The sequence below is a fragment of the Mytilus trossulus genome, chromosome 6, assembly GCF_036588685.1.
Source record: "Mytilus trossulus isolate FHL-02 chromosome 6, PNRI_Mtr1.1.1.hap1, whole genome shotgun sequence".
Lineage (NCBI taxonomy): Eukaryota > Metazoa > Mollusca > Bivalvia > Mytilida > Mytilidae > Mytilus > Mytilus trossulus.
This window is the reverse complement of record NC_086378.1, coordinates 42394051-42417516: the sequence shown is the minus strand read 5'-3', so window position 1 is coordinate 42417516 and position 23466 is coordinate 42394051. Positions and strand designations below refer to the sequence as shown.

The 23466-nt window shown below is 32.7% G+C and overlaps 1 protein-coding gene across 1 annotated transcript in view; it reads left to right on the top strand.

The window, feature by feature from the left end:
- Positions 1-478: 478 nt before the first annotated feature.
- The window catches only part of LOC134721367 (uncharacterized), a 43352-nt gene continuing 20364 nt past the window's right edge, over positions 479-23466 (top strand). Inside the window, exon 1 of the mRNA XM_063584322.1 lies at positions 479-624. The gene's annotated coding sequence lies outside the window, so the exon portion shown is untranslated. The remainder of the gene's footprint in view (positions 625-23466) is intronic.

Here is a 23466-nt window from a genome sequence, read left to right as displayed (position 1 = left end):
AGAGATGGCTCCCATCTCAATGGTATCTAATTTGTATATATTTCTTTGATTCCGATTGAATTAAATACTTTTGATAAGAATATTAAAAAGAAAAGATACCGTTTAATATTTCCTAGGGTCAATAATTCAATATTGGTACATTTATGAAGATTTTGATAATATAAAAAAATCTGTTGACCACTTCTTAAAAGGTAAAACTTAGCCATTCATAAGTATGTTGTTTTAACCAATAAAGAGCACACAATTTTCGTTTAGCACCAATAATCAATCAATCATAAAGTTGATGATGATGGAATATTATAACGACCTTGGCTGACCTTACAGCCCTCTCGCAGTCAGTATAAAGTATTTGAGTAGTCTCTCTTATATGGCAATGATAAATATAAATTGAATCAATCTTACGTATTAATATAATAGTCGTAACAATAAAACTACCAGATGATACCTACTATCTTAATCAATCACAACGTTTTGTCAATAGAGACGTGTCGTGTACATCTTGTACTGATTAAATCAGCAGGAGTTTAAAAGAAAATAACAAATCAAAAGATGATGATTGTTTCATTGATTTTTTAGTATAATGTCATGATACCTTGGAAATCTGTTAACATCCCTTTGAAATAGGTAAGACAAAAACACAATTTTCATAATATAATATATTAAACGAATAAAATGCATTTTTAACATTGTTTTACGGCAATTATAAAATATAGAGTATACGATACATTCAATTTTCCATAACCCCCAAAACTTTATTGCAGATGATTTTATGTGTTTTTAAACCTGCAAAGTTTTAATGCAGATTGAGGCTATGTTTGTCTGAAAAGTACACAGTCATTCTTTTTTCCAAAATTTATTAAACAATTGTAACAAAAATGTAGCCCTTTTACTAAAGTTTACTTATAAGAATTGTCTATTTTCTATTTTTCTTCTTTTTAAACTTAATTTCTGTGTTCTGTGTTTTCATTCGACGTGAAAACTTGTCAGCATAGGAAAACAGTTTCTTGTGCAATTGTCACCGATTGAATCAGTACATGAAATTGATATTTGAAAAACAAAAATCACTTACCTGCAATTTGGGGGGAAAATGAAAAAATAATCATGTAATACATTTAACTATTATAGCTATTTACGTCAAGTCATCAGTTTTCCTCTCTCTATGTTTCGTTGGTTCACAATTTCTGGTGGCGACGACACACTGTGTTGGTGACTTCCCACTTTTTGAAATTACAGGTAAAAAAGTTAAGAAATGTTGTGGGAAAATCGGGAATATGATTGTTGGACAATTTTGAAGTTCAAAAGTGGGACAATTGGGAAGTGTAAATGTGGGACAATAGGGAAGTTCAAATGTGGGACAAATGGGAAGTTCAAATGTGGGACAAATGGGAAGTTTAAATGTGGGACAAATGGGAAGTTTAAATGTGGGACATGGGAAGTTTAAATTTGGGACAATAGGGAAGTTGAAATGTGGGACAATAGCGAAGTTCAAATGTGGGACAAATGGGAAGTTTAAATGTGGGACAAATGGGAAGTTTAAATGTGGGACAAATGGGAAGTTTAAATGTGGGACAATAGGGAAGTTTAAATGTGGGACAATAGGGAAGTTCAAATGTGGGACTAATGGGAATTCAAATGTGGGACAAATGGGAAGTTTAAATGTTGGACAAATGGGAAGTTTAAATGTGGGACAAATGGGAAGTTTAAATGTGGGACAAATGGGAAGTTCAAATGTGGGACAAATGGGAAGTTCAAATGTGGGACTAATGGGAAGTTCAAATGTGGGACAAATGGGAAGTTTAAATGTGGGGCGAATGGGAAGTTTAAATGTGGGACAAATTGGAAGTTTAAATGTGGGACAAATGGGAAGTTCAAATGTGGGACAAATTGGAAGTTTAAATGTTGGACAATTGGGAAGTTCAAATGTTGGACAAATTGGAAGTTTAAATGTGGGACAATTGGGAAGTTCAAATGTGGGACAATTGGGAATTGTTTTGATAGTGATTAATTTGTTTTTATGGTGTGAAGAGGTTAGTCCCATGTTTCTAATCAATGTTACTAATAAAATATGAAGAAAAACACATGGTTTAACATTTTAGTCTTAGGTGTAATTAGCAGCATAATTTTTTTAATTATTTTTTTATATATAATATTGGCTTTGAACTAGCTGTTAGTAACTGCGAGTACTCTGTGGTCAGTACTTAGTGTCTTTGTTGTGTGGATGAACAAGTAGCCATCCACGTTTACTCTGTGTTTTTGTTAGGTGTATTTCTGTTTGTACCCATCGGATGATATCACGTTGTTGTCCGAATTATAGTTTATTCTAATGTTGTATACTGTTGCAACACTGTCTCATGTAAGTGGGAGGGTTGGCGCTTTAAATTAAGTTTAACCCTCTACCTTTTACATGTGTCTGTCCGAAGTCAGCAGCCTGTAATTTAGTGGTTGTCGTGTGTTGCTGTGTAACATATTTGTCGTTCGTTCATTATTTTGTACAAATTCTAGGTCATTATTATTTTCTAGTTTGAATTGTTTTACATTTTTCCTATCAAGTACTTTTATAGCTGACTTTGTGGTATGGTCTTTGCTGTTGCTGTGTAACATATTTGTCGCTCGTTCATTATTTTGTACAAATTCTAGGTCATTATTTTTTTTCTAGTTTGAATTGTTTTACATTTTTCCTATCAGGGACTTTTATAGCTGACTTTGTGGTATGCTCTTTGCTCATTGATGAAGGCCATATGGTGACCTGTAGCTGTAAATATCTCAGTCATATGGGCTCTTGTGGAGGGTTGTCTCATTGGCAATCATACCACATGTTCTCATTCTTGATGGAAGTCTGGTTCTTTTTTATAGATGATGACGAGTCCTGCTGAATGCACTTTATTGCAAAGTGTTATCGAAAGGTCCGAAATATCGTGAGCCTAAATCCATCAATTGGAAATACAACTTTAAAATTTTGATGGATTCAGTCGAGGATTATGCCAGGCAATGGGCTAAGCGCGAGAAGGAAGACGTAGACACTCTATCCGAATGGATTAAGGCAGTGAGGTCGTTAATACAAATCAGAATTAAGAAACTGAATGGGTCCATCAATGCCCATGCTACGTCAATCTTCAAAGATCCAAATGTTGCTAAACACCTATCTGACCTTCATGATAAATACGTTGTTGTCCCCGCAGACAAAGCCCCAAATAACATCGTTTTTGTCTGTAAAAGTCATTACATTAATTGCTTGATAAACGAATTAGGTATAGACAATTCACTTGGAAACCCAACATATACCCTCACGACACTTACCAAAGAGGAAATCCTTGATAATCAAAGGTCTGTTCTTTGTTCCTTTGGTATTTCAACCAAAGATGAAGAACTGGATGTTTCATCACTGTATTGGATACCTAAACTACATAAGTGTCCTTACAATCAACGGTATATTGCTGGGTCTTCCATGTGCTCCACGAAACCCCTTTCTAAATTATTAACATCTATTTTATCAGCAATCAAAGACGGGCTTCAAAGTTATTGTGAAACTGCCTATTCTAGAGGTGGCGTAAATCAGATGTGGATACTTAAAAATTCCAAAGATGTTTAAGAGTACATACAATCTAACTCTTTTTCATCTTGTAACAGTATTAAAACATTTGACTTTAATTTCTACTCTTTACACAAGTATTCCACATTCCAAACTAAAAGACAAATTAAAAGAGTTGGTATTACTTTGCTTCATAAAAAAGAATGGCCAACGTAGATACAAGTATCTTGTCTTAGGGAGGGATAAATCCTACTTTGTAAAGAATCATTCTGATTGAAACAAAAAATTTCCTATCATGATTTTCTTGATAGAGGGTTACTGCTCACAAGGAAGCTATTAAACCAAGAGTTCCAAATGGTGAAGTTGAAATCATCCCTTCGTAAATTTTACGGACGCCAGCCATCACGAGTTGGTTGACCGTTATGGAATAACCGTTTCACAAATGATATCGGATATGTTCCTTACGTCGTAACTACAATCCCCTCCCCTTTCATGAATTTGACCTATTGAATAAGACTATTTACCGGATTTGTAATCACATAAGCAACACGACGGGTGCCGCATGTGGAGCAGGATCTGCTTACCCTTCCGGAGCACCTGAGATCACCTCTAGTTTTTGGTGGGGTTCGTGTTGTTTATTCTTTAGTTTTCTATGTTGTGTCATGTGTACTATTGTTTTTCTGTTTGTCTTTTTCATTTTTAGCCATGGCGTTGTCAGTTTGTTTTAGATTTACGAGTTTGACTGTCCCTTTGGTATCTTTCGTCCCTCTTTTCTCATTCTTGATGGAAGTCTGGTTCTTCTTTATAGTTGATGACGAGTCCTGCTGAATGCACTTTATTGCAAAGACAATGAGATCAAGTTCGTGTATGAGTGTGGAATGTAAATAAGTTTACATCTTTTTTCTCCTTTTTTTTTAAAACTTGTATGCATTATTTCTAAATTTATTTAGAGAAAATGAAATTAAAATTACGGTATTGACCATTGTTTTATAAATAACCACATATTTGTAAATAATACGTTGTAGATATATTTGATAAATCAGAAATGATTCTTGTTTATTTCAATCTCCGGCGCAGAGTTCATATCCGTTCCATACATGCTTTGCAATACTGCACTTAATATGACCTCTGCCACACATTGTCCGACTCCATGATAACTCGAATAATTCAAGCCCTTTGCGTGTCCGATTTTCTCCCACAGGAGGTTATGTAGCTTTCGTAGATCAGCGGAATATAACGACTGAATTATTCGGGTTAACTCCATGAGGAAATTTCCTCATGGCCGACAAGCATTTGGTATTCTCTGCAAAGTCCCTTGCGTGATACACAATTTAGCGAGGATTGTCGAAAAAAATATTTGCGGAAGGTTAGGAGTAATGAGGTAAAGTGGCGATGGCGGAAATTATGAGAATCATCTTATCGCTTCATCTCCTTCAACTAGGATTGTCGCCAAATTGAAGTTTAAAATTACTTTGACGAAACGTGCATCTGACGCAAACACAAAATTTCAATCCTGGTAACTATGAGGAGTATATTTGAAGCGAAAAAAGAAGAAATTCTATGAATTTTGCCGACAGGCTACATGTAGGCTACGGCAATCTTGAGTCTTTCAAGTATTTTATCACTCGGTTAGCACTTTTTATCCTGGTCTAGGATGGTAGTTGTCCATTCAGTATAGCTCTATGTACTCCACATGGGTTTGTTACAATTTGCCGGGTTCATACATAAGAAACCCCCAAAAATCACACTTCTGTTCACATGTCATAGTGCCGTGATAGACATATTTTAAAATAGAAGCATAGGCGGATCCAGGGGCCCTCCCTTTTCTTGAGAAAAAAAAAATGGTTGATTTTATAGGGATTCGCTGAAGCATGACTGGAGTGGGCTCCCTTTGGTCAGTCAGATAAAAGTTCTGGATATTATGGCGTATCATTAGGGTCAAAAGTATATTTTGTTGCAAATGCTATATTAAATACTGCAAATGCGATAATTGTAACTGCAAATGCTATAAATTATACTGCAAATGCGATAATTGTAACTGCAAATGCTACAAATTGTAACAGCAAATGCGACAATTGTAAATGCAAATGCGACAATTGTAAGACCAAATGCAAAAATTAAAACTGCAAATGCCATTTTTGTTTTAAATGTAGCATTTGCTATTAACTCACGTATCAAAAGGGTCAAAAGTAAATTACTGCAAAAGCAACAAATTGTAGCATTTGCACCATTCGCAATTTCATTCAGAATAAATGGGTTAATCTTCAATATATATATAGGTCCTCCTACTTTTTGCTAAATGATTATATCTTATTAGAATAAATTTGAATATATAAGTACTATATATGCCATGGTTTTTACGAGTTAGCATATTTAAACAAACGAATCCGAACCGAAGGATGAGTTTGTTTAAATATGTTAATGAGTAAGACACATGGTATATAACATTTGTAATATAAATAAAATGATTGACAGCTTCAAGACCTTGAACTAATATTGGAAACTGATCACGTTACAGTTTTTTATCCAATGAAATGGAAGCTCGCGCAAGTCACTTTTGCGCCTCTTGTATGATCTTCTGTGTATTTCACGTAAATAGAACCCCTGAATTTGCAGAAAGTAAAGAACATTTTGGATTTTCCCGATTTTTATTAGTTTTGCGCCCCGTGTATGATTGTATGCGCAGGTAATTTCATAATGTCATCAGACTGAGGTAATAAAAAAAGTCGGATTTCAGCGACAAGGATTAAATAATTATTCTAATGACGGTAAGAATTATTTTTTGTTTGTTTTCAAGGTGTCATACAAATTAATCATATTTTTCGGAATTTTCATCTCATTGAAAAATGCATATTTATACATTTATAGTTTTCGTACAAACTGCTTTTCTGCCGTTATTTTATTAAATCGATTATAAGATTATTTATTAGAAGACAGTTTTAATTCATATAACACTATATTTAAACAGTAGCGGATCCAGGGAGCGTAGAAAGTGTACGTCCCCCTAATTGATCACCAAATAAAAAATCATGTTTTTTTCACAGATATTTGTAGCCGATATTTATTCCTTTGCCTATGGGTACCCCCTTTTTAAATCAAAATTTAATTGAATTTTCGCAAGGGAAATGATATTTTTACGTTTTATTTTTTTTCAAAACTGAAAGAAGAATCAATCGGGAATCATTTAGTAATTGTTGCCAAAATTAAGGAAATTCGTAACAATCCTATATAGTTTGAAAAAGGTTTCTTGAGATGTGGTACACATAAATTATTGCGTTGTGTTATAAAATGAAAACAAAATGAAGATCTTGACCTTTTAGTACGTTTTACAGTTTCCTAAATATTTTAGAGGCGGATACCTTTCAAAAAGAAGGTGGAGCTTCAGCCATGGAATAACATGAAAATGAATATGTTATACCATGGCTAAAGCTCCGCCTTTTTTCCTTTGGATTCTTGTTGAGTTGTATATTTAATTAGCAAAGTATGGTACAACATCAATTTGCATATAATATACCATGGTTTTTCATCACCACACCTTTTAAGCAAATTGTTTCATAAAAACATCAAAGGAAAAAAATCAATTTATGTTACAATCCACCTTATTTTATGAAATGGTGAAATATAGCATGAATGAATAATAAATATTACAATGAATTAGTTTTATTATACATTCTTGCCAATTATAAAATTCTATAATGCAGGTGTGTTAGTCAGTCATCTATGCAGTGTCAATAATTGCAGAATGATACCCGAAACTAGCCAAAGATCAGAAACTTTTTGTAACACTTTGTTAATATCAGACACTGACCATTTATGTACTTTCTTTTTACCGGGGTTGGGGTGGGGGGGGGGGGGGGGGACTTTTAACCCTTTTCTCGATTCAATAAATTTGGAATCTAGTTATTGATGGAGGAAAGATATTTCAGTAATAAAACTAATAAACACAATTTTTATTTATGAAACATAATATACAGTTAAACTGGGACTGAGAAATGGGGCCTGGGCTGTGACATCAAAAGTGTCCTAAGATTTGTCATAGAATATATCTTAGGACAACTTATAGGACAGACCTAAGACAGTCTTATGATATATCTCAGACTGCATGTGCATCGAAGGTATCTTAAGACAATATTAAGATAATATAAAAAAGAAGATGTGGTATGATTGCCAATGAGACAACTATCCACAAAAGACCAAAATGACACAAATATTAACAACCATAGGTCACCATACGGCCTTCAACAATGAGCAAAGCCCATACCGCACGCTACTGGTGTTACTTTGGTGAAATTACGGACAAGACACATTCATCTTGTTAATTTGTAAACAAAAACAATGATATTTTAAAGTGTTGTATATCATTTTAAAGCTTTTAAACTCTTCTTTCAGATAATTGCAATTTTGTATATGTAACAGACCATTTTCATTAATCAAAACTCAATAAAACCTTTATTTTGCAACATGATTTCCTTGTCCCGCGTTACACTTTTAGTTTTGTGAAATTCTGAATACCGTAAAAAACATGTGATTTTTTTTTACAAACGATATAAAAGTTTGTCTAGAACAAGCAATTTATTAGTGGGCGATGACGTAATGTCGATTTTTATCTCTCGAAAAGACGGAAATATAAGAAAAAGGGATCAAGATGATACAAATTATGTACCCATGCACGAAAGGTTGCCGTATTTTTTTTTAAATTGTCCCAAAAAAGAGAATTCCAGAGCAATCCCCATTTCGAAAGTAAATAATTCTTATACTAATATTTTGTACAAAGATCACAATTTTGCCTCATGCAATAAACAGGAATTTTTAAAACAAATTCTTTTTACTCCAGTTGATTAGCAATGTCCGACATTTTGTCCCCTTCGAACAATATTAAACGTAGGGTAACGTTTTCTGTTTTTTCATGATGTTTATTTCATACAGTGCCATTTGCTACATAAAAAACTTTATAATAGATAAAAGTACAAAAATTTATCTCTATTTTGATATCAAATTCCCATAAATTAAATCTAGTATACGAGATATCATATAAAACTAAAATGTCCGATACAATGTCCCCACATACGATTTTGACGTTATTTAATAAAATATGCTTCTAACGTTCCGTCTAGTTGTCATGCTTGCGGTTTTCACAGACGATTTGGAATACGGCTATTTTATTTTGTTGCTTAATAAGGAAACTTTAAAATTAATGTTTTATTTTGAAGCTGTACCGATTCACAAAGAAGGGGTGGGAGAGAGATTTCCTCGCGGATCTGAAGTGTTTTCCGGACTATAATAGTCGAATCCGCTATAATACAAATTAATAGAAAAAAAACCAGCTGTAATAAGTGTTCCCGCTATACATAATTCCCTTGCATATATTTGTGCAGAACTGCCATGCTAGATATGCCGTAGTCCTTTTGCCTTGACATTCTGGAGTGCAAAAATGAATGCATTTGCAGTGCATAGTTATTCCATAAAAAGAAAGCGATTGCTCTTATAATTAAAATGTATATATTAAATGGTTTCAATTCAAGTTACTTTTTTATTTTTGATTTGTTAATAAAACTAAAGCTTAACATATTTTATCTAAGAAAAAAAATCCTTCTTAGGAAAAAAATCAATCCTTTAAAATTTATTGTAAAAAGCCATCTGAACAACATGCATTCCAACGTTTTTATTTTGTCTTACGTCTTTGAGTTTGTAACGTTAGGTGACACCAGTATCGTGCGATAAAGCTATAAAAGGCCCCGATAAGACAATGTAAAACAATTCAAACGAGAAAACTAATGGCCTTATTCATGTAATACATATATTAACAAAGATGCCCAATCGCAGTCTTTAGTGATTTTTTTTAGTTGCCCTTTAATGATATAATCATTTTAACAAGTGCATGTATTTATGTTTCTTGTAACATGTGTATATTATGTGTGCATTTTAACCCGTCAGGTCAATTAAACTTTAAACATTTCTACATCTTATGGTATTTATGGAGAATTCTGAAAATAAATAACTCAGCCTAGTCCTATAATATAAGACTCTGAAGGTTCATATCATTTACATTCAACGTTTTCTATCGGATATTTTTTTTTTACTATCAATGTTGAACCTCAGAGTCTTATAAAATTTGTCATTTTTTCTCGTAGCAAAAATTTAAATTAATAATCCACTGCCAAAACAAATAAAACTATTAGGAACAACCTAAATATGAATGAAAGTAACTTCTTACCGTATTAATTGTTAAAAAGGTTCAACATTGATAGTAAAAAAAAAATATCCGATAAAAAACGTTGAATGTAAATGATATGAACCTTCAGAGTCTTATATTATAGGACTAAACTCAGCCTTGATAATAACAAAAATAAATGGTTTGTTATGTGATAGTTTGAAAATAAATTACTGGACTTACAATGTATTGAAAATAAATAACTCAGCAGGTCTAATTGAAAGTATGAGATTGCACCAGATTCCTTCATAATTTATTTTTCCCCCAAAAAATCGGGAAACACATCACAATTTTTTTTATAATAAAAGTATAAATATTATTTAAATATACTTGAAATGTCTTAAAATTGGTTTCATTCAACTTGAGATATATTGTCTCAGGAAACCTTACCTCACTTTTATTTTAACAGGCCTATGGCCGTAACTACATTGAGACAAATGCCTCATGTAGGAAATTTCAAAACCAAATGCTTGTCTCCATATCAAATTGTGTTCAAAGTGAGTGCCTTGCAAGAAGCAAGTTTAATTTTCCCTCAGATGTAACCCTGATTTTTCGGGATCAATGTTTCTTATTTATTTGTCTTTTGTTCATTGATTGTCCCTCTGTATTCTGTTTGTTATAAACTTGATCATGAGTTTAAAAAAAACAGCAGCCACAGACTTAACTATGTGAATTTCCTTTTTTGCTTTATCATGCACATTGGTCTTTTGATGTTGTCCCTAGAAACTTAAGTCTGAAACTAAATTTATACATTTTGCTTCGAGACCAAAATATTGTCAAAAAGAAATGATTAAAACAAAACATTGCATTTTCAAAGTTATGAATATTTCTTCTGAACACTCAGAAAGCAGGATTTTGCATCATTTGTTCTTAAAGCTTCTTTGGCCTTCAGTGACTCCAAAACCCTCCGCACAGCAAAATATGTTTTCAAAGACTTTTATAAGAGGGTAGTTACCACCAAACTTTAATACTATGTATGTATGCAGTACATGTAATATGCAGTTGGGGATATGAAAGATTCATTTCTCTAGAGAATAATGATTAATTCTGATTAAATGATACATACTGACTTGACTATACATGTATTATTTATAATAAACAAATCTTTTAAAAGTTGTATGATTTTGCATATCATAAATATAGTTGTGAAAATGAATAATCAGTCCCTTGCTTTAATGAAACTGAAAAATCTTGCTTCAACAGTGCAGAAAATGAATAGTCTTTCCTCTTTGTTTAAAAATATAAATAAATGATCAAAAACAAATCATCCTGCCCCCCCCCAAGAATATCAAATGGTTGTCCCCTAAATGATATGAAATAAAATACTATTTACAGTATATAAAGAAAATCTTTAATGACGAGAAACATACAATATATATGATTATAAAAGTTGATAATAATAATGATAATATATAGAGAATAATACATTGCAAAATCTGTATCATATGTCATATCATCCCGAGACATCAATATTAGCCCGAGGGCCTTAAGGCCCGAGGGATGATATTGGTCGAGGGTGATACGGCATGTGATACGGATTTTGCCATGTATTATACGCTTTATCATATATTTCAACAGAAGAGTATTAAATTGTATAAACTGTTTTCTGATTCATAGCACTGGGTTACCTTCAGTTCTGCTTTTGTTTTGTTTCAAAGCTTTAAAATAACTGCTCAATTATTTATACGAAGCACCTGGATTACCTTACAATTGTTTTGAAAATATTTTGTTTATTATTGTATTTAATTGAGTGTTTAGTATTTTTTATAGTTGCATTTAGTGTGCCAAAAAATATGTTGTAAAAACTTGATGTTCGTAACGTCACATACAATATGAAAACTTGCCGTTCGTGACGTAACATACCAATATGTAAAAAAAAAAAGAAAAAAGAAAAAGGTATGCGATACGGGTTATACCATGCGATACGGGGTATGCGATACGGGTTTAGCTATGCGATACGGGGTATGCGATACAGGGTACGTGATACAGACTGGAAAAACGAACCTTTATTAGATATACAAAATAGCTGTATTTTGTACTAAATATATGATAAATATATATAAAAAATGACTGAATAAATATCTTATAGATCATATAATTTTGATACATATAGCCATAGATATATATAGATTCTTACATTGATACCAGTGGATTATCGGATTTATCCAATCGAGATAGTTAAATTATCAATTTTGAAGTCCGAGCCGCCTTTTATAATTTATAATTTAACTATCGAGATTGGATAAATCCGATAATCCATGAGTAACTATGTAAGAATCTGTTTCTCTAATGATTAAAAAGACATTTTCTTATTTTTTTGTTTACCGAAAATCCCCTTCGAGTGCCTTTCACATTGCACGAAGTTGTCAATTTCATTAACACCTGTTATCAAATTTTGATTCATCCAGTTAGGCTAAAAAGGTCATGACCCTTAAAATCATCCAATGATCTATTGAGATCACCAGCAACCACACGTTGATTAATTTTTTTTTTTATACAATCAGGGTTCGGAAAGGAATAAATTTCCATAGAATTAGAGAAATCAATATATATAATTATTGACTAATGTGGACCTTATTTTCGCAACTTCAATTAATATATAAAAGTTTTACGCTTTTTAAAAATCATATGACCGGTTTTGGTGCACACACATACAGCATTTACATCTGATAATAAAAAAAATCACTTTGAGATTATTTTGGTCGTCATGGTGCAGTACTTTAAAAATCAAGATAAAAGGTCGCATGTCGTTTTCAAGGAAAAACAAAATTGAATATCTAATTCCAATTTGAATAAATACCCTTTTTACTGAAGAACGATCGACAGTTTGAATCTTTTTTCCTCCTTTTTCAATTTTCATCCAAAAAGTGGAAATCTATATCATTAAATGATTTTTTCGACTACACGTATGCGACTTTACAACTAGAAGCTCTTAAGAGCCTGTGTCGCTCACCTTGGTCTATGTGAATATTAAACAAAGGATGCAGATGGATTCAAGGCAAAATTGTGTTTTGGTGATGGTGATGTGTTTGTACAACTTACTTTACTGAACATTATTGCTGCTTACAATTATCTCTATCTATAATGATTTTGGTCCAATCTAATTAAAATATTGATCTCTGATTACGTTATACTGCATATGAGATCTAACAACTATCAATATGTAGTTTCACTTCTGACTTTTTCTCACGTGACTTTTTAAGTATTTTCATTTTTTCATTTGGACGATTTTGATTGGTCAATATAAATACTTTCTAGGGTAAAAAAAAAAGGTCACAAAAGCGAAACCTCTATTGATAGTTGTTAGATCTCATATGCAGTATAACGTAATCAGAGATCAATATTTTAATTAGATTGATTTTGGTCCAGTAGTTTTAGTGGAAAATATTAGTGAAAATTGTTAAAAATTGACTATATAGGACAATAACTCCTTAAGGGGTTGATTGACTATTTTGGTCATGTTCACCTATTTTTAGGTCTTACTTTGCTGTTCATTATTGCTGTTTACAGCTTATCTTTATCTATAATAATATACAAGATAATGACAAAAAACTGCAAAATTTCCTTAAAATTACCATTCAGGGACAGCAACCCAGCAACAGGTTGTCCGATCAATCTGTAAATTTTTGTGCAGATAGATCTTGTCGTGATAAACAAATAAACCTCGTCAGATTTGCTCTAAATGCTTAGGTCTTCGAGTTCTAAGCCAAAAACTGCATTTTACCCCTATGTTCTATTTTTAGCTGTGGCGAACATCTTGGTTGGATGTCCGGGTCACCGGAAACAATTTTTAAACTAGATATCCCAAAGAGGATTGTGGCTAAGTTTGGATTGATTTGGCTAGGTTGTTTTAGAGGAGAAGATTTTTGTAAAAGATAACTAAGATTTAAGAAAAATTGTTTAAATTTGACTATAAAGGGCAATAACTCCTAAAAGGGTCAACTGACCATTTCGGTCATGAAACTTATTTGTAGATCTTACTTTGCTGAACATTATTGCTGTTTGCAGTTCATCTCTATCTATAATAGTATTCAAGATAATAACCAAAAACAGCAAAATTTCCTTAAAATTACCAATTTAGGGGCACCAACCCAAAAACGGAATGACCGATTCATCTGAAAATGTCAGGGCAGATAGATCTTGACCTGATTAACAATTTTATCCCTGGTCAGATTTGCTCTAAATGCTTTGTTTTTTTAGTTATAAGCCAAAAACTGCATTTACTCCCTATGTTCTATTTTTAACCATGGCGGCCATCTTGGGTGGTTGGTCGGGTCACCGGACACATTTTTATTCTAGATACCCCATTTGATGATTGTGGCCAAGTTTGGTTAAATTTGGCCCTGTAGTTTCAGAGGAGAAGATTTTTGTAAAAGTTAACGACGGACGCCAAGTGATGGGAAAAGCTAACTTGGCCCTTTGGGCCAGGTGAACCAAAAAGGGGATAGTTTTCAGTTAAAATGATGTTTTTTTTTTCCAAGTAATAAGAACAACGACCGTCAAAACCTTACAAAAATGATTGAGTGTTTCATATGAAGCTATATCCAGTATTGTCAACTATGGATAAAACATGTTCAATCCATTTAAACTTATGCAATTCGGATTCGTTCGATTTGAGAACATTTTATGGTACAACATTTAGACAAAAAAATTCAAATGCTAACAGAGCTTTGATAGATCATAGACAATTGGCTTATGACATTGCAAGTGGGAAACATCGTTCTCTAAAAATAAGTCTTCAAGATCATTGACGGCCGTGCGGTGACCTACAGTTGTAAAATGTCTGTAGCATTTTGGTCTCTTGTGGACACTTGTCTCATTGGCAATCATACCACATCTTCTTTTTTAAAAATACACTGCAAGGTGAAAGGTTTTCTCCTTGCCGAACTCCATTATCGCAATTAAGAAATGATGACATTTCGTCACCGTCTTTGATACACGAATATGTTAGTTGTTATTTCTATTTTGTTTTGGCTCCGACTCTGACTGAGGCGTATGGTGATATAATAATGACTATGTTCCGGACCATATGAGTATTTGGACCATACGCGTATGGTCATGACCATATGGGTATATACTCATATGGTCCGACCATACGCGTATGGTCATGACCATATGGGTATATACTCATATGGTCCGACCATACGCGTATGGTCGGACCGTACGCGTATGGTCGGGGTAATTAACATGTACATTTATGCTATTAAACCTCTTTATGTAACCCGTCTAGTTGTCACGTCATTAAAAAGACACTACCAAAGGTCATTTTTTCATTTAAAATTAGTAATAACAAGATTAACAAAATAAAATAAGCAGTTTCACACAGTAAATTTTATCACTAGTCAAAACTATAGTAAGTACATATTGTTTCATTTAATACCGATATGTTATTACGAGTGAATGCATGGCAAAATGTCGACCTCGGAAGATAACTTCCAAAAATATTTGAATGAACTGTTACACAAAAAGTCAACCGTTTTACTATAACCTGACGCAAAAGTCGACAGGATAAAGAGTTTAATAAATTGCTTACTTTTGAAACTTTATATGATTAGCATTAGCAATGCAATGTTCATAATTTTTTTATACTTTTGTTTAAAAAAATGAATGACATCACCGGCAAGGACACTAGTTTATTTTTTAAAGTTGTCTGGTGATATGATGTACTTCCGTCATGATGATGTTACGATATTGGAGATCTAGAGCTTTTTCACCTTAGACACATCGGAATGACCCAGGACCCAGGAAAAGCTATGGTACCGTGTTGATGTAAAGGTAACCCTACGCATCCATGCAAGAATACAATTAGCGATGAAAACTAACTTTGGCTTCACTATTTAATGTTATTTGAATTGTAAATAATACAATTTCATGTAGCAATCATTGTTATTTTATAAAGTTTTCTCAAGTATATTATTGAAAAAAATACCTATATGGTCCAAATACTCATATGGTCCGGCCCGTTTATAACCAAACGAGTATATACTCATATGGTCCGACCATACGCGTACGGTCAGACCATACGCGTATGGTCGGACCATATGATTATACGCATATGGTCATGACCATACGCGTATGGTCCAAATACTCATATGGTCCGGAACAACTATATTATACTTGTATTGTAATATCTTAATGCAATTTTATTAGATTGATCTTACTGTTGACCCAATCTATACCCTCTGTGTTGGTATACTGTTTTACTTCTGTCTGTCCGTCCGTCCGTCTGTCCCGCTTCAGGGTGAAGTTTTTGGTGAAGGTAGTTTTTCTTATTAAGTTGAAAGTGATAGTGTGATTTCGGCATCCGTGTACTATGGACACATTCTTGATATAGTTTGTTTTCAGGATGTTGTGCTGTTACACCATTTTCCCAGGTTTGGGTAGGGTTGGTGCCTTCAAATAACTTACCCCGCCACATTCTTAAAGCACTTGTCCAAAGTCAGTATAGCTGGTAGTTAAGTGGTTGTCGTTGGTTCGTGTCTGTCATACTTGCATTTGTAACTTATGTTATTATATGTATTTTATAAGCCTTGCCCCTCCCCCAACCAGTATAAAAGTAGCATGTTTTGGGGAATTTTAAAATAAGTTCGCGATATAAAATCGGAACCCCTAAATTGAGTGTTGTCATCTATGTCTGATTGGTCACCACGATATTCATCAAATCGCACGGTTGGGTGTCTTAATAAATTGACAGAATCTGGAATCGCTCATCTTTTTGGAGCACATATTTCGTCCACATCTAATTTTTTAAGGTCCTGGGTTTGAAACTGTCTCCTGATTTTATCATTTTTCGCTGACGCTACATTAGTCGCTAATGTTCGCTACAAAATTAGATAAAACTCAGATGAGTGATACATGTACAAGGGTAGAAAATGTTACGACCAAAGAAGGCGGGTACATAGAATTTTCCAACTCGAATATTTTTATTTGTGTAGTTAATAGTGATGAATCAATCCCTTGAAACGAAACTCGGGTGGAAACCGAAGATCTAGTAAAAAGAAAATAGATCAAGATAAAAAAAAAACAGCGAACTAGAACACCACAGAAGGACAGTGGACACACAAACAACGAAAGAAGAACAAGGATAACTGAGCAGTTGCAATAAGTATGTGTATCAACTCCAATATACTCAGACAAAAATCACCGACAGCCCCTCAAGAAGTTGTTGCAATGGTTCTAAACCTGCAGAGAGCGTGTTACTCTCTATATATACCACTCTGTATGACATTTGTTGTTGCATCCCGCACAACCAAATGGACGTTCAACTTTGGCAAGGGTTTACTGCCATTCGGAAGAAGACCAAATGATCATATTTCTATATCCACTTGCATTGTAAATATATATTAAAATCAATTGACCTTGTCCATCGAATGACTAAGAACAGATAATGCAATTTATCAAGGTTGGTTGGTAGATATGTATTAGTGAAAATAGTGGGATATATTTACTCAAACAACGTTTAATACATGATTTAGAATAGTTGAGATGCAGAGTAGCGAACACACTTTGTGGATCAATGGTTGTCGTCTGTTTATGTGGTTCATAATTGTTTCTCGTTTCTGGTTTTTATATAGATTAGACAGTTGGTTTTACACCAGTAATTTTGGGGACCCTTTATAGCTTGCTGTTCGGTGTGAGCCAAGGCTCCGTGTTGAAGGTCGTCCCTTGAGCTATAACTGTTATACATTTTTAGTTGTATGAAGAGTTGTCTCATTGGCATTCATACCACATTTTCCTATATCTATTTGTGAAGTTTTGTCGAATAACTTACATGAAAAAACGCAGCTATATATCTCTTCCAAATATGTGGATTTAATATTAAAAGCAATGTCTAGCTAAATAAAATATATGATCGGCCAGCACTGATTAAAAGTAGTGTCTCTTTCATGACAGGCTTGATTTACCTGATAATGGTTTACTTTTACAAAGTGTGACTTGGATGGAGAGTAACAGTTGTCTCATTGACACGCATACCACATCTTCTTATATATATAGATCACGGTAAAACACAATATTGAATGTACGACTATCATTTTCAGTGTTTGGTACAGGTTGGCTGTCGCTGGGCACAACAGTTCAACATAGAACCCAAAGCGGACAACCAGAAAACTCTTTTTGTCAGAAAACATTGTCAAACATCCAAACGTACTATTCACACTGATCTGTGTCCACACTTGTTTGTATAGAAAAATTGTCACCGACAGATAATTTTACTATCGATGTCACAGTTTAAACTTAAACTTGCCTATTTGTGAGCGTATTATTAATTAACAATTCGATAGCTGTCTGTTTGTTTTAAAGTTTTTGATCTTTGTTTCGTGAATAGTATAATAGATGAATGTAAATATTAATGTTTCGATACAATAGACAATAGTCCCACTTTATAGTAAAATGACATTTTTTACAGTTTTTACACTGTGTCCGAGACCTAATAATGTGAACACTATTCTTTATGACAAGAGACATCTCCACATCTATTGACATATCCTTCTTAGTACAACGTGTTCCCATATAGATCACATTTTGTATATGTTTATCAAATCTTGCAAGGTTCTCGAGTCATGGTATATCTTTCATAGTAATACCAGATAGATGGTATGGTATTACATGTATCTGTTGTGGTATTCTAATATAAAAAAGAGTAGTTCAAATTCCATGTCAACAACGATTCTACGAAGGAGGGTCTGGATTTGAAGGGGAGTCATACATTTCTGTATACTTTAATTTGGTCATTTTTATTTATATTTTAGCATCTTATTAAATGCTTTTCTTTATTTCTTTGTCCTTTTTTCTCTATTCTGTATCTGTTCACCCATTATTCTCTGTTCCGTTAACACCATCCACACCCTCATGAAGAAGATTTTCTATTACTGTATAGTTATTAAACTTTGTTTGACTATTGGAGTGTCGGACTAATGAGGTGTCGGAATATCGGGGCGACCCCTGTATTTTACATTGACCCCCCTACTATGGACGTTATATTTAAAAAATAAAAACATACTTAACCCTCTACTATAGACCTTTTAATTTTAAAATTCAAGCTTTTATAACTCCTTTTCGAAGTAATTATACTTCAATGAGTAGTTTTTATGTATTTTACTTGCTCAAAAAGATGTTTTGAAAATTTTATTTACAATGCATCATCCAGAAAATGAATGGAAGCATCGCCATTGTCTAAAGCACGTTCTTTGTCATTAAAAATGTTTTGAAATACGCTCAGAAATCCGTGCAAATTATTTGTATACGCCATTAACGAAAAAACGCTGCACATGTTGTAGAAGTTTACCAATTTTACAGGAATAATGTCAGAAGAGTTCTTATTCTGCAATGTCAAACATGTAATTTATTAAAAAGAGGCTGAGGTAAATTTAGAAATAGGTGGAGTCTCAAGTAAAAAGAAAAAACAAGGCGTTTCCATAATTCTTGAAAATTTAAATAATTTGAACTATTGCAAATGCTATATTATTAAACTGCAAATGGTAACTGAATATTAGTGCAAATGGTATTTTAATTAGTGCAAATGCTATAAATATTAGTGCAAATGCTATACTTATTAGTCCAAATGCTACATCTATGATGGCAAATGCTAAAACTATTAGTGCAAATGCTATACTTATAAGTCCAAATGCTACATTTGTGATGGCAAATGCACCATTATATACTTTTGAGCCTTTTGATACATAAGTAAACAGCATTTGCTACAAATACAGGTAATTTACCTTTTGCTATAATAATTACAGCATTTGCAGTATTTATTATAGCATTTGCACTAATTATATAGCATTTGCAGTATTTAATATAGCATTTGCAATTGAAGATATAGCTTTTGCAACAAAATATACTTTTGACCCTTATGATACGCCATATGGATACGCCACTGAGGAGACAAATTAAGTGGAAACAAAGTACATGTATGATGCAAGTGAAAGTCTTATATGTGTTTCAAATCATTGTATTAAATTGATACAATGATTTGAAACACAGTTTCTAAGGGGGTTCTACCCTTGTATTTTTTTCGGTTTTTGTATAGATAAAAAGTAAACCCAGCAAATTGTACCTGTGTTCCAAAGTTTTTGCAAAAAGAAAAAATTTAGAAATGAAGAAATTGACCAATGTCTGTTATTTAATATACATGATTGGGGCCTGGGTTTTAAGCTAGCAGATACCTTGGTAGATGTTACACCCAAATTATGTCCTGATACTCTTGGCATTATCAATAATTGATATTGGAGTTATGTGCACTTATAAAACCAGTGATGAATGTATGTACTGTTAATCAATTGTTATTATTTCAAGTTGAAACAAATTCTGGATCCATTATATCACTGCTAAAAAAATAATGTCTCACTAGCAACAAACACATCTCATATTTTTTATTCAGTAAGCCAACAAAACCTAGAATCTACATCAGCTTAAATTTATCATCTAGTTTAACATTTTACATGCCATATTGAATTCAGAATAAATTCAAAAACCATTGTCAGCACATTCACATACTTGTCCCCACATTGTCACTGGACAAACATCTACCTATTATGTCCCTGTTGTCTACAAAGCTTAATAAGATTCTCTTGTGAGGTTTCATAGAATTTGCAATGAAAAACTATATTGTAGAAGTATAATTGAGGCCAATAAGTTCAAAGGGGAATAACTTCTAGAAAAAGAATTGAATCACAATTTCCTGTTGATATGCACATCTATAAAATTATATGAAGTTCTCTTACAAGTGTGTTTCAGAGGAGTTGTGATGACGAGTTGTTGAAGACCAGGAATGACAGACAGACAAATGCATGGGTCAAAAACATTATCCCCCTCTGCAAGTTCATTGTGTGGGGTCATGAAATAATTGTCATTGTAAAAGGTAATAATACTGTACTTTCTCATGCATCAATACAACCATTTAATCCAGCACAGACATGATGTACATGTATCCGGTGTGAGATGCATTTAACCAATTATAATTTATTTGCAAGACAACTGTTATTACTGCTTTCTTTTTGTTGATGGCAGATCTTTATTTGTAACTGAAGGATTTTATTCAGATTTTTGTGTTTTGGAATGCTGTCCAATTGACTCATACCAATTATTTCCTTAAATTCATATGCTTAAATCTCAAATCAGTTTTATCTGTACATTACTGAAGTTATGAGTAGTATAAAGCAAAGGCTTTTTGGGAAGTTTTAAAAATGTAAACAATGTGAAGGACATTCATATTTCCATACTACTTGGCTAAAACTGATAAAATGTATTCTTTATTTATATTTTAATTTCTAACAACAATATGTTCATGATAGATTTAAGAAGACATACAAAATTTTCAAAACAGCAAATTCATTGTAATTAATACATGTATTAAATGCACACAAATTTGGATGAATCACTCCAATTCACTCATTGAAACATGAATCATTTTTTATGAGTTCTTAAGTCTTGTTTGTAAGTTCTTTTAAAGTGAGTCTATTCCATTTGTGTGTATAATCTATGCAGGTTTGTAATGCTTCTCATGTTTCTATGATCAGGTTAACATAATTGTGATCTGAAAGTATAATAAAAAAAAAAAAATCTTTTTAATTTCTGGTTTTTATTAAGATAAGGGATATACATGGTATGCCATTGTTTGTCAATCCAGCCGTTTCAATGTCAACACTTTATTCAATATCTCAAAGGAGTAGGGGCATAAAAGACCCTTATTTGACTCAAATTAATATTGCTGCAAATTTAAAAGTCATCTTAATCCTAAACATTTAGAAATTTGTACAAACTAGACTAAGGAGCTAAAATAATAAAATAGTATAACTTTAACCATATGCTCTGCAGGGAACAGCTGTATAAGACCCCAGATGTCCAATCCTGAACATTTGGGCAAGTATTGACACAACATTCAAGCTTGATATAGCTCTGAATTTGGATTGTGAATAAATAGTTGACACAAAACAGGTTTCTGACACAGAATGAATGTGGTCTTAAATTGAATTGGAAATTTACCTATTATTGTCCAACATCCAAAATCAAAATACATTGTTAGATTCAGCCTATGAAATAACCCCAAGAATTCAGTTTTTGAAGAAATCTAATAAAGTTCCATTTTGAACCTTTTAGTCTTCAATGTATATCCATATATTCAATTTTTTTTTAATTTTGGACCTCGATTTAGACGAGTTTGAAAACTGGGCCCATAATCGAAAATCTAAGTACATGTTTAGGTTTGGCATATCAAAGAACCCAAAGAAATTATTTTTTGATAAACTCAAACTAAGTTTAATTTTGGACCCTTTGGACCTTAATGTTCGTCTACCAGTTTGAAAACAGGACCAAAATTAAAAAAAATAAAAATCTAATTACACAGTAAGATTCAGCATATCAAATTAAGCAAATATATTTCAATTTTAGATCAAAGTTTAATTTTGGACCCTTTTGGTCCCTTATTCATAAACTGTTGGGACCAAAACCCCCAAAAATAAATCGCAACCTAACTTTTGTGGTCATGAACCTTGTGTTTAAATTTTATAGATTTCTATTTACTTATACTTAAGTTTATTGAGTGAAAACCAACAAAATTGCTTATTTATGCCCCTTTTTTGACCCTATATAATTCCTGATCTTTGAGACCCGAACCCCACAAATCAATCCCAACCTTCCTTTTGTGGTCATAAACCTTGCCTTTAAATTTCATAGATTTCTATTTTTACTTATTCTAAAGTGATTGAGCCAAAACCAAAATCAACTGCTTAAAAGATGTATTTGAGCCCCTTTCTGGGCCCTTTTTCAAAAACTGTTTGGACCAAAACCCCTATAATCAATCTCAACCTTTCTTTTAAGGTCTTGAAGCTTATGTTTAAATTTTATAAATTTTTATTCACTTATACTATAAAACCGGCTGTGTTTACGAAAGAAATTTAATCTCTTACGAAAATGCAACTTTTAGTATTACGTTAATAAACATATTCTTTGTTTTTTTCCATAAAAGTATCTTAATTAAATATACAGTAATGTAGATTTTGATTAGAGATTGGGAACAAAAAAGTACGCAAAAAAAGGTATGGCAGAGGTCATATGGAGTGTAGTGTTACAAAGTATTGAACGGAACGGATATGTGATCTCTGCGCCGGAGATTAATTGTGTTTATTTAGCAAAATTAACAACAGATACCTTGTTTATCTAAAGAAAATATTACTTCATAAAATTATGTGGGACAATCAGACTGTGACGTTTCATGTGGGACAATCAGAACTCTAAAAAAAATTAAACAAGTGGGACATTTGGGAATAAACCACATGTTAATTTTAACTCGAATAATTCAAGCCCTTTCCGTGTCCGATTTTCTCCCACACGAAGTAGCCTTCGTAGATCAGCGGAATATAACGACTGAATTATTCGGGTTACATGTTAATTACAGTTTTTCTTGAATACAAAGCCAGTTGAACTTGGCACTTGTTTTTAATACGCATGTTTTACAACTATCAAGTAAATTAAAGTAAACGTGTTTATTTTATTCAGATTGAAGATTCAAATCTGTTTTTTTTTAAACATCAAACACCATAAGGACAATATTAAAACTAACATTATAAACATAAATGATGCCCGGCGAGATTGAAAAAAATACACAGAAAATACAATAAAGTCGAACAAAATCATATCATGCTTCAACACACTATTGAAATTCAATCATAACACAATCTGATACATGTTGGTTTTTTTTATAATACTTCGAATTTTTTTTTAGGAA